General features: G+C 39.7%; 1 protein-coding gene across 13 annotated transcripts in view; it reads left to right on the forward strand.

Moving 5' to 3' along the window:
* The window catches only part of ANKS1B (ankyrin repeat and sterile alpha motif domain containing 1B), a 1,327,097-nt gene that overhangs the window by 915,344 nt on the left and 395,358 nt on the right, over positions 1-16,395 (forward strand). The gene's annotated exons all lie outside the window — the stretch shown is intronic.

Genomic DNA, 16,395 nt, shown 5'->3' on the forward strand with positions numbered 1-16,395 from the left:
GAGAGAGAGAGAGAGAGAGAGAGAGAGAGAGAGAGAGAGAGAGAGAGAACCAAAATTCTTACAACAAATATGTATAGGTAAGCAAAACAAATGTGCACATTGACCATTTTCAAAAAAAGTCTCAATTTGGCCTTGTAGACTATCACTACTCTATCAGGAGATAGGTAAAATTTTCTTCATGGATTTTCTAGAATCATGGTTGGTCATTGCATTAACCAAAGTTCTTAAAACTTTCAAAGTTGTTTGTAGTTACATTATTGTTATTGTATAAATTGTCTTGGTTCTGCTCATTTCACTCTGCATTAATTGATACAAATCTTCCCAGGTTTCTCTGGAACCTGTCTGATTTTTCAGATATGAAACATACTTGATTATTGTGACATCAATCACGATGGCATGGTTCTCTGAAGGCAATGATATATCATTATCTTTCCTTGTTGGGCTTTAGGGTTGTGTGTTGAGATACTTGGTACCATCATAGGTACTCTCCTTTGGAAACAAAAATCTGAAAGATTCAGTTATGTCCATGATTAATCTAAATTATGCCAGGTGAAATATGCCTGGCAGCTGTCATGATTGCTCATTCTACACTGGTATATGGACAGGAGGAGGAGGGACTAGTGCCAGCTACTAGCGGACGGCTCATAAGTCCTGTTCCCTGAGTACACATACCAACTCCCCCCACTACTGAAAGTCTTATGGCGCCATGCACATAGCCTCCAAACTCACCTGTTCTTTGTCTCTACTTCAGGCCATTCTCCTAATGTTAAGATGTTCTTAACATCTTTCTTATTCTCAGACTGCTCACTACTGATGTAACAGAGTCATACAGAGCACTTTTTTGCACCCAGGGCAACATGTACCTGGGACAAGGAACATGATATGTTCCCTCAAATGTGCTGCTGGGGAGTTCACCGTGGGAGGCTGGGCAACCAGGGAAGGGCTGGTCTGTAGAGCGGATGTCAGGGGAAAGAAGCAGACCATCTGGTAGCTTCTTATTTTAACAAATTATTCTTGCTAACTAGGTGCTAAGCTTAGGCAGTTTGACAGTGCTGATGGCCTGCAAGTGCTGTCAACAAACTTGGAATTTTGGTGCTCCAAGAAGTTTCTATTGCCTCCTCATAGATGCAGCTCAAAATCCTGGAACCCACCAGGGCAAGATCAATATTCCTGACCTCCATACTTATGTCCCATGTACTCTATACTCCTTTGCCAAAAGCATATCCATTACATACTCAAATGGCCCTCCCTTGTTTTTTTTAATTAATATTTTAAATCATCAAGTATTTCTTTTTGTTATTCCTACCCCATTGAAAAAAAAGTCAAATAGAATCCAAACCATTGTAACAAACATCCATAATCAGGAAAAAAAATTACTATGTTGGCCATGTCTTAAAAATTGTGTTTCATCCTAAATTTAGTCCCTAACTTCTCTGTCAGAGGGTAATTAGCATGTTGTATCATTATTACTCTGATTACATTCTTAAGTCTTTCAAAGTTGTCCAATCTTACAGTACAACCATTGCCTTTTTCAAATTAAATTCTTTGAATTATGAAGCATTTTTTCCTCACCCCAACTCCCTTCTACTGGAAAAAAAAATCAAAGAAAATGATAACTGTTTTAACAAATAAGCAGTCAAGAAAAACAATTTACTACATTGGCCATATCTAAAAAACTTATGCCTCATCCTAAATCCTATGACTTCTCTGTTAGGGGGTATTTAGCATGTTTTATCTTTATTACTCTGATCAACATTCTTAAATCCTTCTAAATTGTCCAGATTTACAGTATAACCATTGCCTCTTTTTAAAATTAAATTCTTTGAATTGTCAAGCTATTTTTTATGCTCACTCCAATTCCTACCCATTGGAAAAATAAAATAAAATCATAACTGTTTTTAACAAATATGCATAGTCAAGAAAAACAAATTCCCACACTGGCCATGTCTTCAAATGTGTCTCATTCTACATATTTAGTCCTGACCTCTTATCACAAGGCAGGTGGCATGTTTTAGCATTATTCTTCTGATCAGAGTTCTTAAGTCTTTTAAAATTTTCTTACCATACAGCCATTGCATCTCCCTTTCATGGTCTGGTTATCGATCACTCTACCCAGGCTAGTTTCCTTCTATCTCAAAGCCATGTACATCAGCCTCATGCCTACTTCCTGTGGTCACTAAAAATCTTCCTTTCCTTCTCATAAAATTGCACCCCAGGGGTGAGGAGTACAGAGGTAAGCTTCTTCTGCAAGCAACAGTATCTATGTCTTTCTCTCCTTGGGACTGCCAAGCAGTGGGAAAAGAACTGAAGTACCCCTCAGCCTGGCTATTCACCCCACAATTGAACTTTCTTGTATGTTTTGTCATCCTCAAATAAACTATGAGTCCCTTGAGAGCAGGGATAGTCTCCCTTTTTCTCTGGGTATCCCCAGAGACAAGCACAGGGCTCGGCACACAGTAAGTACTTAACAAAGGCTTCTTTCTTATATTCATTCGTTCTGATGATGGGACTACAGTTTGAATGAGCTCTTTCTAATTTTTGTGGTTCAAGAGATTTGTATTCTAATCTTTCCAGATAATCCAGAGAATTCAAAATAAAAAAAATTTCTTTTGTTGAAGAATATCTATTAGTAAAATATATCCATGTAACAACTATGTCCTGAGAAGTATCAGAGATAGAAACACCACCCTGAAATAAATTAAAATAAAGAAACAGAAGGACCAATGGTCATAAAACAGAGCAATTGACATTTTTTTCTTTGCCATTAGCTTTAAAACCTTATTTCTGAACAAATCCCTTGACAGTCTCCAAGTTAGGGTACAATTTAAAATAGAACCGGTTCTCAGCCCCGTACTGTTTAGCATTTTCATCAATTCCTTGGATAAAGGCAGAGATGGTATGCTCATCAGATTTGCAGATGAGAAAAAATGGGAGGCATAGTTATAACACTGTATGGCAATCAGGATACAAAAAAGATTCTCAACAGACTAGAACACTGAACCAAACTGAATTAGATGGAATTTAATGGGGATGACGGTAAAAGTTTTTGCTTCAGTTCAAGAAATTAAACTTCACAAGGAGATGAAGGTAGAGGCATGGTTAGAAAGAAGTTTGAAAGTGACCTGGCAGTTAAAGTGGACTGCAAGCTCAGTATGAGTCAATTCAACAGCCAAAATGGCTTCTCAGGAGGGAGAACTTCCTCGAAAGAACTGCCTCAAAATAGAGTGCACTGACTGCCTCAGGACCTGGTGGATCCTACCTCATTACTTTAAACAAAGGCTGAATAACCTCACTCATTGGGTGTGTTGTAGATGGTGATTTTTCAGGTATAGACTGAACTAGATAGTCACTGAGCTCCTTTTCTGCTCTGAAATTCTGTGATTCAGTGACTGCATCTTCTGTGAGCGTCTACTTTGACTGGCATGGCCCCACTTCTGGTTTTCCTATAGACCAATGATGTCAAACTCACATAGAAAGTGAGGCCACTGGACTGTATGTAAGGATGTCTTTTAGACTCATATTGACTTAGAAATACACATATTAACATTCTCTGTGTTCCGTTGTATTTTTATTTATTTTGTTAAATATTTCCCAATTACATTTTCATCCGATTGAATCTGCATGCAAGAGGATTGTGGACAGTGTAGACTACAGGTCTCATATTTGACCCTCTGCTGTAGACAGTCATAGCTGACTTTGAATAGTACATAGAAAAAAAAACATTGCTGACTCAACTTCCTATGGGCAAAAACTTTTGTATTTTCTATTTGTAACCATGCGTATTCTGACAAACAGGACCAGACTCCTCCTCTTGCCTAACTCACTAAGTACTCAGCTCATCTAACTGCTAAGTGAACTATCACTGCCTGCTATAGCTATTGAGATAAAGAGAGTCTCTCTCTCTCTCTCTCTCTCTCTCTCTCTCTCTCTCTCTCTCTTTCTCTCTCTTTCTCCCCATCTCTGTCTCTCTCTCCCCCCTTTCCCCCAAGGATTCAAACTAAAGTCATAAGCCCAAAAGATAGTACTTACCCTCCTACCTTTGCTATGACTCTTGACCAGAGCAAAAGAAATGGGGGGGGAGGATCATATGGATTGACTTATGCCTTGTCTTGACTTGAAATCTGTAGTTAATTATTCTTTACTTCCCACTTTACTTGACCCTGTTTCAGAGCTGTCAGGAACCACAGAAAACTCAGAGTCTGATGAACAAACTGATTTCCTATACATATCAGTTTATGCTTGTTTATTGTAATCAGACATATACAGTATATTCAGTATATCTTTGAAGCATTAAACAGCATTAATTTTTCTACAAGGATAAGGTGAATGATGAAGATCCTTAGGAATGGGAGGATAGGCCCTGGAGTTGTGATTTCATTGGTATAGGGAATGCCTAGGGAGGAAATTCTCCTTACCAAGGCTTGGAGTAATTGTCCTGCTAAGTACAGCCTTGTTACCTATGGCAGAGGTGTAAAACACTCAGCCAGTGCAGTAGGCAACACTCCCAGTACAGTAGAAGCAGATTAAAATGTAACTGGGAAATATTTAACAAAATAAATAAAAATGCAATAGAATATTGATAATGTTAATGTGTGGTTTTCTAAATCAATATGCCTCCAGTCCCTATGAGTTTCACACCACTGGCCTAGAGTAGGGATAGATTGGGTGACTTGCCTTAAGTAATAGTCAATGTGTATCAGAGTCAAGACCTGAAACCATGTGTTCCTGGGCTGCTATGATACCTCTCTTCTTGAAACCACTGAAAACATATAAGGTTGCTCTCCCACCTCTGGACTCTTGCTTCTTCTTTTGTCTAGAATGTACTTCTCTTGATCTCCAGTTGTCAAAGTCCTACCCATTCTTCAAGATTTGGTACAAATTCCAATTGCTTTGGACCCTTTCCCCACACCCCCAATGCTTCAGGATATCTTCCTTCCTTAAATCCCCAAAGAACTTAATATCTTTCTTGTGAAACGTATAAATATGTGTGTGCACTCTTTCTGTCCCTAGAAAGTGAAGCCCATTAGAGTGGTTGTGGCATAAGTGGAGAGAAGGGGATAAATAGGAGGTGGTATGGATGTAAAATCAATAAGACTTTGCAACCAATTGGATGGAGTGGGCGGGGGGGGAGTGATGGAGAGGGAGAGTAGAGCATCAACAATGACTCCAAGGTTGTAGACTTGGGTGACCAGAAGGAGAGTAGTTCCCTCACCAGAAATAGGAAAGTAAGGAAGAGGAATGGTCTTTAGGGAAAGGAAAATGAGTTTTGTTTTGCATGTGTTGAGTTTGAGGCATCTATTGGACCTTTATGTTTACTGGGCAGGTGATGGTATGATACTGAATCTTAGGAAAGAGAGACCAGAGCAGGATATAGCGATCTGTTAATTAAGTGTATAGAAATTATGATTCAAGTATGGGAGGGGAAGAGGGGAGAGAAGTGGAAGGGAAGCAGGGGGAAAGGAGGGTAAGAGAGAGGAAAGAGAAGGGAAATAGGAGAAGAGGGGAGAGGAGAGGGGAAAGGAGGGAAAAGGAAAAGGAAGAGAAGAAAGAGGAGAGGAGAGAGGAGAAGAGAAGACAAGAGAAGAGAAGTCAAGTCAGCCTCTGGCCTTAGGATGAAGTCATATTTGGGTGAGTAGTCATATAGATGATGAGCAGAGACCAAGAACAAGAGGCTAGATAAGTAGACAGACCATTAGAAAGAATACTCACAAAATCCCAGCAAAGAGTAAATCTCTGAGAGGAAAGAGCAATCATCATAGTCAGATGCTTTAATGAGGTCAAGAAGCATGAAGACTAAGAAAATGCAATTGGATTTTTCAATTGAGAGATCATTGGTCCCAAGGTGGCATTGGAGAGGGAAGTTTCAGTTGAGTGGCAAGTTTGGAAAACATATTATATGGAGTTGAGAAATGAGTAAGAGGAGAGGAAGTAGGAGCAGCTAGACAATTGGATTTGGGCTATGAAAATGGGAAGAAAAAAACAGTGCCTTGAGGGGAATGTAGGGTAAAATGAAGGTTTTTTTAAGTAATGGGAAGATTTGGGTATGTTGAAATGGATCAAGGAAGTAGCCAGGCAAAGAGAGGTGAAAAATCAGGGAGAGAAAGGGTGGTCAAAGGAGCATTCTCCTCAATGAGGTGAGAGGGAATGAAATCAAAGGCATAGAAGAAAGGTTAGTGTTAGTAAGGAGAGCTACCTCATCTTATGAGACTAATACAAAAGAAGAGAGTTTGAGAAATGATGCTGGATTGTTTTTAGGTGTGCAATTAGAAAGAATGGTGGAGAACCTCAGTTTGGGGCAAGGGAGAATGATTTGAGGTCATCCACTGAGAGGGACAGGTGTAGGTGCCTTGAAGAATAGAAGACCAACTTTGGAACAGCTTCTGTGGGGAGTATGATTAATCCATCAGAAAAGAATAAAGAGATTACCATGCAGTGGTGAGGACTCAGTTGAGATTGGAATTTCTAGAGGAGTCAGTCTCCATGGGTATGTGATTTCCCTCAGTGACATTCACCAACATGGGAACAGAAGCAGAAAAGGTAGATGGTGGGAGTAATCAAGGACTGAGGTGGGATAAGGAAGAAGCGTAATATGACAAGAAAGCAAGGGATTTGAGATGCAAGGATGATCTAAGTCCACAAAGAACTTAAGGCCCCAAAAGGTGGGGTGACATGGCCAGCATGATAGACTTTAATAAGTGTAAGAGTTGGAATTATAACCTCTGCACACCTTTTTGTTTCTTAGTCTCAAGCTTTTTCCTTCCTGCCAAGTCAGAGGAAGGAGGGGTGGAGGTGGAGCTAATGAGGGTAGAAAGCTATAATTAAAAGACAATGTAGGTAAAGAGCTCTGCAAATTCTGAAACTATGTACATGCCAGTTATTACTATTTCCTACCTCATGGGACATTTTAAGGAGCAAATGAAATAAGGTAAGTAAAGTACTTTATATTCATAAAGCATTACATAAATACAAACTGTTCTGAAATCATTATTTTTACTAATATGTCAAGGATCTGGATTTCATTGGTGTTGGAACTCCCAGTATTGGTATTTCCTCTACTGTAATCGATTGTAGAACATCAGTAATGATCCTTAGAGATTTGCGTGAGGCTCAAAACCTAAAGAGACTTGCCCCTGGCAAATTAATCTGCTTACATTTGTTCAGTGCTTATACTGTGCTCAGCATTGTTCTAAGTGCTGGGGAAGCAAAGCTAGAAATAAAACAACCCCTGCCCTCAAGGAACTTACATTCTATCAAGCACAACATCTACACTTAGAGATACTATATACATTTGTATATACATGTATGTTATACACACAGACGTGTGTATATGTAAAATAAGGTCATTGTGAAGGACTAGGTGCTAACAGTTGGAGGTGAGTGAGGTACTTAGAAAATGTTACCTGTAGAATGTGATGCTTAATCTGGGCAGTGAAGAAATCGGGTATTCTAAAAGGTAGACATGATGAAAGAATGAATTCCAGGTGTGAGGGCTTGTGCAGAGTCATGGAGACGGGAAATAGAATGTGATTTGTGGGAAAGAACCAAAAATCCAATTTGGCTGGACCATAGAGTTCATAAAGGAGAACAACATGGAATAAGCCTAGAATAAGCCAAACCATTTAAGTGCCAAGTGATCCTTGAGATAATAGGGAACTACTGGGAAGTTATTGGTTGAGCAGTAATATGAAGGCATCTAGGTACAGAGAGTGCTCAGCTGGGAATTGGGAAGACTCCTCTTCCTGAGTTCAAATCTGGCCTCAGACACTTCCTAGCCATGTGACCCTAGGCAAGTCACTTAACCCTGTTTGCCTCAGTTTCCTTATCTGTAAAATGAGCTGGAGAAGGAAGTGGCAAGCCACTCTGCCAAAAAAAGGGTCACAAAGAGTCAGACGTGACTGAAACGACTACACAACAACCAATATGGTATGATCCATGCTTTAGGGAAATCACTTTGACTGCATCATGGAAGATAGATTGGTGAGGCGAGGAGGCAAATTAGGAGGCTGATGGTCTATGAACTAGGGTGGTTGTGGTAAGTGAAGACAGGGTATGGGTGGCAGAGATGTTATAAAGGTATAATCAACAAGTCTTGGATTTGTGGGGTGAGAAAAAGTCACTCAGCTACTAAGTGTGAGAGGTGGGACTTGAGCCCGTGTCTTCCTGACGCAAATTCCAGCCCTGTTCTCACTATACTACTCTGGCTATCCTCACTAATACTAGTGATAAAAGGTATTTTACATTCTGGGGGTTCTGAGAGTCTAGTACCTCCTGAGCAGTGATGGAAAAAATAAATGAAGATTTCAGTTGTGCCTCCATTATGGGAAACAGTACAATGGGAACAATACCGAATTAATTAAGTTGAAATCAAAAGACTGATGCAGAGCTGCCTGACACATGTAGAAGCATATGAAGGGTATATAAAAATATGAAAACCTGTTCCTCAGAAAGACTTACCCGGGGGTTTTGGTGCTGTGCATGAGGATCACCTTCCTTCCTCAATGAGGAACTCTATCCTCAGCTGGTTAATAGTGGGACTTTATTGCCATTACATCCATTTGTATTCCATCTCAGTTCCCATGGTAGAACACAAACAGAATGGACCATCTTCTTATTTATGCCATTTGGAACCTTAGAGCATTTATGCCCATCATCTTTCACAAGAAATAATTCCATTACTGCTACTTGAGATCTATTAGTTCACATATCATATTTGGAAATTGGTGGAAGCATTCATCAAGAACCACAGACAGATACTTTGGGATATTTATTTAAGCTTTAATAGACTATCATGCTAGAACACTTGCTGGATGCTGCATTTCCCATTATGTTATAGGTTCCAAAGAGAACAGTTGGGGTCCTTTGGTAATTAGTGTTGCATGCAGTGTGACCTTTGGTAGCATTGAAAATGTTCACCTTTGGGAACATCTGCATATGCTGTTAAGAAAGTGACACTCATAGAACTTTTGTCGACTTTCATTGTAATTACCATTACTTTTTTTCTTGACATGTTCTCTACCATATCATTGATGTATATGGGTGTTTAGTCAATGTGAAGTGAGTGAAAGAGGGAATGAATAATGGAGTGAATGAGTTAATGGGTATTCACCCATTGAGTGAAAGAGGAAATAAATAAGAGAGAGTGCATGAATGAGAGAATAAGTGAATTAATGAATGAATAAGGGAATGTATGAGTGAACAAGTGGAGCAATGATTGAGTGAAAGAGGGAATGAATGATTGAAGAAATGAGTGAATGAAAAGTGAATGTATTGATATGAATGCATGAATAAGTGGAAGTCAATGAATGAATGAATGAATGAATGAGGGTGTGAATGAATGAAAAATGTCTGGATGCATGAATGAGAGTAAATGGATGAATGATTAAATGAATGAGTGAATGAGTAAGTGAATGTGTGAGTGAATAAGTGAATATGTAAGTGAATGGGGGAAACACAATGAATGAATGAAAGAAGGAGTGAATGTGTGATTCAAGAGGATGTAGAGGAAGGAGTGAACAAATGACTGAACAAGTGAAAGCATGAATGAATGAGTAATTGGAAGTGTGAGTGTCAATGAGAGTAGATGAGTAAATGAATAAGATAAAGTGAATGAATGAATGAATCAATGAGTAAGTGAATAAAAAGATGAATGCATAAATGAATAATCTTTTGTACTGGTGCTCAAATTAGAAGAAAAAATATCCTTTAATTTTCACTCACTGCCCTGCCATGTTCCATTTGTCCTAAATGCTCCTATTGCTTTCTAAGGACCTAATTTGTTCCCTTTTTCTCTTTTGAAAAAAGGAAATCTATGAAAGTAACAGGAGTAAATTATATATATTGTAATAGCTGAGAAATAGTGAGTGTAGTCCAGTAATTTTTTTTCTTTTCTTTTCAGCTCAGGAGCAGTGGAGGAGAGTTCAAAGGACAGAGTTAGAAACTCAGAGACTTGGGTTCTAGTCTGTACCATAATTAGCTGTGTGTCCTTGAGCAGGTCATTTCACTTTGATAGGCCTCAGTTTCCTCAGCTGCAAAATGGAGGGAGCTACTGTGGCCAATCCCAATGACCATCCTATGATTCTAAGGCAATCCTGTAATTGTTTCTCTGAGTAAGGAAATGATTGGTTTGGGTCTATTGGATGTGAAAGCCTTTCACAACCTGGTCCCAACCTCTTTTTCTAGTCTCATTGTACATTACTCCCCCAGTGCACTCTGTCATCCAGCCAGTGTCTCTCCCATTCTCTCCCATGCCTTCAGTACCCTTGCTTCTCACCCCATTCTCCCAGAATCCCTCTCTTCCTTCAGTATTCAATGCAAGCGCTACCTTCTCCATGAAGTTTTTTGTGTTCCCCATTCACAAGTGACACCCATATCTGCCTTGCATTCAGTGAGCTTCTACTGGCATCCCACCCCACCACTACATCTTACTCTGAGAACTGCAATTAAATGAACACCACCATTGCCTCTGGAAAGGGTCGATCGATTATACTACTTACCAGACCACAAATCCTTTCCCTTGCTACCAATCCCCTTCGTTTGTCGCCAACTCTTAGGATGTAGGTTCATTGGGGACAAAGACTGTCTTACTTACATATGTATGTGTGTGTGTCTCCCCAGCACTTAGCACAATATCTGCCACATAGTGAATGTTTAAGAAATGTTTTCCATTCTGTCTTTTGTATTCAAACTTATTGTTCAACCACTTCAGTCATGTCTGACTCTTCATGACTCCATTAGGTTTGCAAAACGCTTTACATGCATGATCTTTTCCAATCCTCAAAACAACCCTGAGAGTTAGGTGATATTGTTGCTGTTGTTCACTTGTTTCAGTTGTGTCTGACACTTGGTGACCTTATTTGGGGTTTCCTTGGCAAAGATACTGGAGCAGTTTGCCCAGCTCATTTTACAGATGAGGAAACTGAGGCAAACAGGATTAAGGGACTTGCCCAGGGTCACACAGCTAAGAAGTTTCTGAGACCAGATTTGAACTCCGGAAGATAAATCTTCCTGACTCCAGACACGGTGCTCTATCTACTGCACCACCTACATGCCCCTTCCAAACTGTATATTTATTTTTTATGTACTAATATTTATACTTTTAGTCCCCCCCAATAGAATATAAATTTTTGGAGAGATGGGACTGTTTCATTTGTGTGTGTGTGTGTGTGTGTGTGTGTGTGTTTTCATCCCCCATTCCAGGCACATAGTAAATGTTTGTTATTTGTTTAGTTTGTTCCCTTACCAAGTCTTTTTTCCTATGACCAGCCAGAACTCGGAAATGACAGTCCTGGTCAAGCCACGTATAGAGAATTGGTTCTGGGAACCATGTTTAAGAAGGGTATCAAAAGGCTGGTCAATGTCTGGAAGAGGATGATGAAGATGGTCGTGGCACTAATGGTCCTCCCACGTAGGAATCAAGTGAAGAAATTAGGGGTTTGTGGTTTATAGAATAGAAGACCTAGGGTTGATGTGATAGCTTCATTCTGATACTTTCAGGGCTGTTATTGGAAGAAAGATTGGGTTTTTTTCTGCTTGGCCTTGAGGGCAGAACTAGCTACATTGGGTGGAAGGTACAGTGCTAAATATTAAGTTTGGGTGTAATGAAAATCTTCCTTGTGATGAGAATTGTCCAAAAGTGGAGTGGGTTTCCTTGAGAAGTAGCGGACCCCCTTCCCCATCACTACAAGTTTTAGAGCAGAAGACAGCTTGCACCTTTCTCGTCCTAGAATCGAAGATGACTAGGCATTCTCTTCAGTGAGGGAATACAAAAGACCCAAGCTAATCATTAGATTTTCTCACTTAGATCTAACTATGTCACTCCCAGACTCAGGAAATTCCATATCACCTCTAGGATCAAATATAAATGCCTCTTTTTAGAATTTAACATACTCTTCAATGTAGCCCCAACTCACCTTTCCAGACAGATTACACATTATCCCTCCTTATATGTTCTACAATCTACCCAGACTGGTCTCCTTATTGTTCTGTACAAGAAATGCTATCTCCCACCTCTATACCTTTGCACTGGCTGCCCCTCCTCCTGGAATGCACTCCTCATCTCCACCTGTTAGAACCCCTAATTCCCTTCAAAATTCACACAAGTACCACCTTTTACTTGGCTTTGCTGATCCCCTCAGCTTATAATCCCTCCTCCCCCAAATTATATTCGTTCTATTTTTATACATGCATATATGTGGGCTTGTGCTGACGTGGGCTCAAGATGTGGGATTGTTGATGGATTCATCAGAAGGATGCCTTAGAATCATAGAATGACTTCATACATCATGGAGTCTAGTCACCCATCATTTTTCCACCTAGGGGAAACTGAGATCTTGTGACAATAAGCAGTGTTAGAAAGAAAATTCCTGTTCAGTTAAAGGTAGGACTAGGTGACTTTTGAGTTTCCTGGAGACTGTGATTCAGTGGTTAATCCCTGAAGAAATTCTGCCACCATTAAACCAAGAGACTCTCTATGCTTCCTTGTTAATGTACCCCACCATGTTAATATATTTCATCTTTTCCCACATACTCCTAGTACCCATATTTTCTCTCTAAATTTTCTGTCTTCTTATTCTCTTACTCCTTTCATGGCCCTCACAGATCTAGAGTTGAGTTTGTGCATAATTGGTCTCTATTCTATACATTGGCATATCACTGATTTGCTTCTTGTATACTGAATGCTTATATTTCACAACAGACTGCATAGTGTTCCAGAAAGAGCATGAAATTGGCAGTTGGAGGACCTCAGTTCAAATCCCAGGTCACCTATGGCCTGGGGAAATAATTTCACCTCTCTGGGCCTCAGTTTCCTCATCCGTAAAAGGAGCAAGCTGGATGAGATGGCCTCTGAGCTCTACATTGGTGGTTCTTAACCCTTTGTTGTCTCATGGAACCCATGGGCAGCCTGGTACAACCTCTGAACCACTTCTCAGAATAATGTTTTTAAATGAATAAGATGAAATATATAAGATTATAAAGGAAACCAAAGGTCAATGAAAATAAAGATGTACTTGTGTCCCCATACAAGTTTACAGACTTCCTAAAATATATCCATAGATCCCTTTTGGGGTTGGGGGGACAGACCACCGGCTAAGAGCCCCTGATCTAAATTTATTCTTTGACCTTTAACCATGATGGACCTCAAGTTCTGGACCTCATGGCTTCTGAGATCCCTTCTGGCCCTTCAGTCTATTTTATGTGCCTCTGGATGCTCATTAAAGTTTCTTCAGAATTACACTGAGCATTTCTGAACAGGTTAATTCAGGCCTCTCCTTCTTCCCCAGAACTGGACAGTGACTCAGGGAGCCAGTGGGAGTGGAGAGAAGGAGGCAGCTTCCCCAGTTGGTGCTAAAATGGAAAGTTTTGAGTCATCTCCACACAACACACACACACACACACACACACACGTATAACACCTGACTAATACCAAGACACAGAAATGTGTCTGGCCCTTCTCTACCCCTTTGGCACAGAGCACTCACACTGTGACATCTTTTTTCCCTTGTAGAATGCCCTTGGTCTTGCTGGAGAAATGCAGGGGAGAAAATAAACTGAAGATAACTAGGATCACAGAATTGCAAGATGGAAAGAACCTTAGAGTTAATTACTCTGTCCTTATAAAAGGAATATACATACAAATACATAAGGAAACTGAGGCCGCAGAGAGTTAAGTAACAAGCCAGTGGTCACAGAGGGAATATGTAGCAGTCCTCAGATTTGAATTCAGGTACTCTGAGTCTGTATCCACTGCTGACTCCACTGTGCCACTCAAATTCCTCATTTATCAGATAGAGAAATTAGGGTTCAGAGAATTAAATAATAATTGTTAGCATTTGTATTTCACTTTTAGCTTTGTATGTGTGATCTTTTTCAGTTGTCAAAACAATCCTGAGAGTTACGTGATTTTGTTGTTGTTCAATTGTTTCAGTCACGTCCGACTCTTTGTGACTCCAACTGGGGTTTTGTTGGCCGAGATATCAGAGTGGTTTGACATTTCCTACTACATCTCATTTTACAGATGAGGAAACTGAGGCAAACAGGGTTAAGTGACCTGTCCAAGGCCACATAGCTAGGAAGTGTCTGAGGCCAGATTTGAACTCAGGAAGATGCATCTTCCTCACTCCAGGCCTGATGCTCTCTCCACTAAATGAGCTAGCTGCCTTGATGTGATGTTTTTATGCCTTTTATACTAATGAGGAAACTGGGGCTGAGAGCAGCTAGTTAGTGGTAGGTGTGTAATTTAAGCTCAGATCTCTTGACTCTAAAGTAACTTACCCAGTGTCCTACTAAATAGTAGTCATCTGAATTCAGCCATCTGAATGTCCATTTCCAGGCTCTAGAAATAGCCATCATTCCATCTCCAAGGTTCTCTCTGTTCTCTGTCCAGGACATAACTCCTGGAACTGGACATAACTCTATCTCTAAGGTTCTCTCTACATCGTTGTTCTGTCCCTTTTATTGGATTCTAGAGCAAGGGTTCTTAACCTGGTGTCAACGGGATCTCAGAGGGTCTGTGGATAGAGTTCAAAGAGATCTTTGGACTTTAATGGGAAAAAATACATCTTCATTCTCACTGACTTCTACCTGAAATTTAGCATATCCTTGAATTATTTAAACACATTATTTTGAGAAGGGATTCATGAGCTTCATCAGACTTCCAAGGAGTTCAGAGCACAAAAAAGGACTGAAAATGTCTGTGTTTTACCAAATACAGTCCTTAGTGAAGGTTTCCAATGTGTGATGTTCCAATGGCTCATTTGGAAGGGAACAACCCAAGCATGTGCTGGAACCAGCTCAAACCTGCTCAGGGGAATTGATTCAGGTGACACAGTTGAGAGTGAAAGTTACACACCTAATGACATATTCATTATTCAAAATGATCTTGACAAGGTAAAATAGGACATTAGGTTGGGATTAATAAGACTGAGTTTAAGAGGGATAAGTAGAAGTTCTTACATTTGAGTAGAAAAATCAACTTCACAAACACATGTTTGTAGGAGGCACAGTTAGACATCAATTTGTCTGAAGGTTTTAGTGAACTGAAAACTGAGTATGAGTCAAGAGCATAATGTGACAATTAAAAAAACACAAACAAATGCCATCTCAATCTACATTAAGAGAGACACAACTTTCAGGATGCAGGGGGAAATAATTCTGCTTTACTCAAGACCATAGCTAGAGTGTTACATTCCATCTTGGACATCATGTTTTAGGAAGGCCATTGAGAAACTAGAGAGCATTGGAGGCAGAGGCAGGAGGACACCCAAATAGAAAAGAGCTTTGAGTTCATGTTCCATGAGAATTAGTTGTAGGAATCAATCAATATTCTCTTAAAGAACAGAAGATATAATGGAGACATTAAAGGCATCTAGTAAGTGCCATGTGGGAAAGAGATTAGACTTATTTGGTTTGGTGCCAGAGGGCAGAACCAGGAGTGACGGGTGGAAGTTACAAGGAAGCTAATTTAGTCTTAATGTCAATAAAACATTTTATAATTTGTAGCTATCTCAGAATAGAATTGACTCCCTCAGGAAGTCATGAATGAAGATCCTCTTTCCCTGGGTATCTTCAGGTAAGACTGGATGACCATTGTCTGGGTGTGTTGAGGGATGCTTTTTCAGGTATGGGTTGGACTTTATGCTTCCTGAGGTCTCTTCCAAATCTGAAAAACTGTGATTGTGAGACTCTTAAATGAAAGGTATTCTAGACAGTAACCAGAGTAAATTCTCAGAAGTAAGGACAAGTAAGTCACATGCAGGAGATGAGAGGTAAGTCAATAGGAGCAGAGAATTCATAGCACCAAGAAATATGATCTCAAAAGGACCACCAAGGTCATCCAGTCCAATTGCCTCCTTTTATAGATGATGAAACTGAGGGAGAAGAAAGGGAAAATGATTTATCCAAGGTCACACATGTAGCAAGCAGCAGAGCCTGGAACTGGATGTAGGACCTCCAAATCGCAATCCAACCCTTTTTGCCCTTGAACCACCTTGAATATTCTTCTCACAATAACCCTGGGAGGTAGGTAACTAATTTATACTACGATAATAGAATTACACATTTATAAAAATAAGAAATTTTTCATTCTTATTTTATAGATGAAAATATCAAAACCCACAAATGGGAAAATTACTTGCTCAAAGTCATGCAGATAGCAAGCAAGATAACCAGGATTTGATCCTGAATCTTATCCCTTCAAACCAAGGTCTCCTTTATTTAAAGCAAGAGTTTTTCCCTTTTTGTGTCATGAACTCCTTTGGTAGTATGGTGAAGCCTATAGACCCCTTTCTCAGAATCAAGTTTTTACATGAATAAAATGTGTAGAATTACAAAGGAAACCAAGTATATTAAAATACAGTTATCCAAAAAAAAATTTTCCATAGTTTATGGAACCCAGGT

This window comes from Vombatus ursinus, unplaced genomic scaffold (genome assembly GCF_900497805.2).
Source record: "Vombatus ursinus unplaced genomic scaffold, bare-nosed wombat genome assembly UNPS02011334.1, whole genome shotgun sequence".
Taxonomy (NCBI): Eukaryota; Metazoa; Chordata; class Mammalia; order Diprotodontia; family Vombatidae; genus Vombatus; species Vombatus ursinus.